The following is a 2,773-nucleotide window of genomic DNA, read 5'->3' as shown; positions in this document are numbered from 1 at the left end:
TATAGGTTCTGACAAAATTTACAATGTCATGCAGAACAATTCTGGTATCCCCCAAATGCCCCCATGTTACATGCATTCTGCCTTCTCCTTCCCCTCAAAACCTCCAGTGACCCCTGCCTCCATATCAATGACACAAGTACTTCCATTACTATAGAAACAATATGTATAATTTGATCCATATTTGTATCCTCCCCCCCGATGTTTCTTCATTCTTCAGTTTAAGGATTTTAGGATGGTGATGCCTACTCTGCTTCTGACTGAGAGGGGGCCTTGATCCCATGGGGCAGATGGATGGAACTGTCCCACATGGAGTTGTAGACACTCTCTGTTTCTTACGATGGGCACCATCCATCATAATCCTTCTCTAGTTGTTCCTGCATGAGTCTGATGAGTAGGTATTGACTTCTCTCTACTGAGATTCAGGGCTCAACCAGAATATGAACAGCCAGAATACTTTCATCTGGGACATACATTCAACTTGTGTAATGCCAATTATAGGTTCAAATAGAAGGGGCACTATTGTTATTGAAATTAAAATGAAAATTCTATGCTGAATCTTCAGATTATTTCACTACCCACTTGGAGTGGATGTTTGATGGAAAATAGAATGGAAATACCACTTTTGAAACTGACCTAAGGAAATTGATTTGATTATTTTCAGGTCTATATTGCAAAGCCCATCACTTAAGTAGTATTTCAGCTGGAAAGGTCCTTTAGGTTCTGCTAAAATCTCAGAAGTTTTTCAGAATATCAGGACCAAAATTTGCCATTCTACAGTGAGATATATTCTCCAAAGTCATTTTTCTTTTGAGCTAGTCTGTTATATTAGGCATTTTGGAAAGAACTTTAATGAAATGTTCTTAAAAGATTGTCTTAAGAACTATCAAATCCACATATTAGTATGGATAGGAAATATGCAAAAGTTACAACACATTAAATAATCTATTTGGTATAATCGTTGTCATAATTAGCACCCTCATAGCTAATGCAATCTGGGGAGTGCCTCTGAAGATATAATTACATTGAAAGAAATATCAAAGTTCTTTCAGAAATGTTTATTCTCCTTTCCAGAATATTTTGAGGTATCATACTGATTTCATTCATTTAATCAATAGTTTCTATGAACTGCCAAATGCCAGACTGCCATTAAATCACACAAAACACTTGAAAGTCTGGTGGGTGAGAACATAAATGCTTTTGTTCATATTCCCTTGTTATACAGTTCCTGTCTACAAAGAAGAGAAATAAACATTTCTCAGTTAATGTGTCTATGAGAAGATATTTTTGCCTACTCTGTAGCATTCTGCAGAATCTCCTACTACAATCTTTTCTTTCATCACTCAGTTCCCTTGTCTTGGAATCAACCAGATACATTTTGCTCCTTTGTCCCAGCTATCTCCTTAAGAGTTGTCTTGATCTTGCCTGGGGACACTTGATTTAAGACCTGGTGACATCACTGCAGAAGGAGGTCTTTGTGATCATCTCAGAGTTTTGACCTCAAGCACCTCTGCACCTCGTGGGAGAGAGTTGCTGATCCCACCATGAGGATGGGCAATCATACAACAACAAGCACATTCTTTCTGTGGGGATTTTCCAGTTTTCCAGACTTGCAGGTTCTCCTATTTGTGATGATTTTCTTCTTCCACGTGGCCATCCTAACTGCAAATCTGTCCATTATGGTGGCCATCAAGCTCAGTCACAGCCTTCACACCCCAATGTACTTCTTCCTTTGTGGCTTGTCCTTTTCAGAAACGTGTAACACTCTTGTAATTATTCCACGTATGCTGGTGGATTTGCTATCAGAACGCAAGACAATTTCTCTCCTTGAGTGTGCAACACAGATGTTTTTCTTTCTCGGCTTGGCAGGCAACAACTGCTTCATCATGACCTCCATGGCCTATGACCGGTACACTGCCATCCACAACCCACTGCACTATTCCATGCTGATAACCAGAAAGGTCTGCTTTCAGCTGATGATGGCTTCTTCGGTGGTTGGATTTCTGGTGTCTCTGTGCCTTGTGATCATAGTATTCAGTTTGTCATTTTGTGATTCCAGAACCATCCAGCACTTCTTCTGTGACATTGCACCTGTGATCTCCCTTGCTTGTGATTCTACTTCGCTTCATGAAGTTCTCATTTTTGTGCTCTCTGCCTTTGTGCTGGTGGGCAGCTTTATTTTCATTATGATTTCTTATGTCTTCATTGTATTTATAGTTGTGAAGATGCCCTCTGCAAAAGGTAGGTATAAGGCCTTCTCAACTTGTTCCTCCCACCTTACTGTGGTGTCCTTACACTATGGATTTGCTTCTGTTGTTTATTTGAGGCCAAAGAAGAATGACTCATTCTATGAAGACATGCTGATGGCTATGACATATACAGTGCTGACACCTCTGCTTAACCCAATTGTTTACACTCTAAGAAACAAAGAAATGCAGCTAGCCCTAAGGAAAGTGCTAGGAAATGCAAATAGGTTTATCCATCAAATGGCAAATAAAAGGACCATGAATATTTAAAAAATGTACAGAGATTTGATAAACAAAAGTAGAGAAAGAGGAATACTTCCACTATAAATAATAACTTTTGTACAAAATTAATAAAATATTGTGTAATTGCTGCATATATCCTTCCTCACCATTTTCTTAGTACTAAACAAGATGCAGTTTCAAATTATCTTTAAATGTTATAACACTCACACACATGTACATAGTAAACTTAAAAAAGCATATTTTGGAATACAGTGTTTCATATAGTAGTTGCCTTTGAAGAAGGAATA

General features: G+C 38.4%; 1 pseudogene; it reads left to right on the top strand.

The window, feature by feature from the left end:
- The first annotated feature begins 1,547 nt into the window (after positions 1 to 1,547).
- Positions 1,548 to 2,545, top strand: LOC101429731 (olfactory receptor 10T2-like; annotated as a pseudogene).
- The last annotated feature ends 228 nt before the right edge of the window (positions 2,546 to 2,773 follow it).

The sequence above is a fragment of the Dasypus novemcinctus genome, chromosome 10 (assembly GCF_030445035.2).
Source record: "Dasypus novemcinctus isolate mDasNov1 chromosome 10, mDasNov1.1.hap2, whole genome shotgun sequence".
Classification (NCBI taxonomy): Eukaryota; Metazoa; Chordata; class Mammalia; order Cingulata; family Dasypodidae; genus Dasypus; species Dasypus novemcinctus.
The sequence above is the reverse complement of the archived record's forward strand: the minus strand, read 5'-3'. Positions and strand labels throughout refer to the sequence as shown.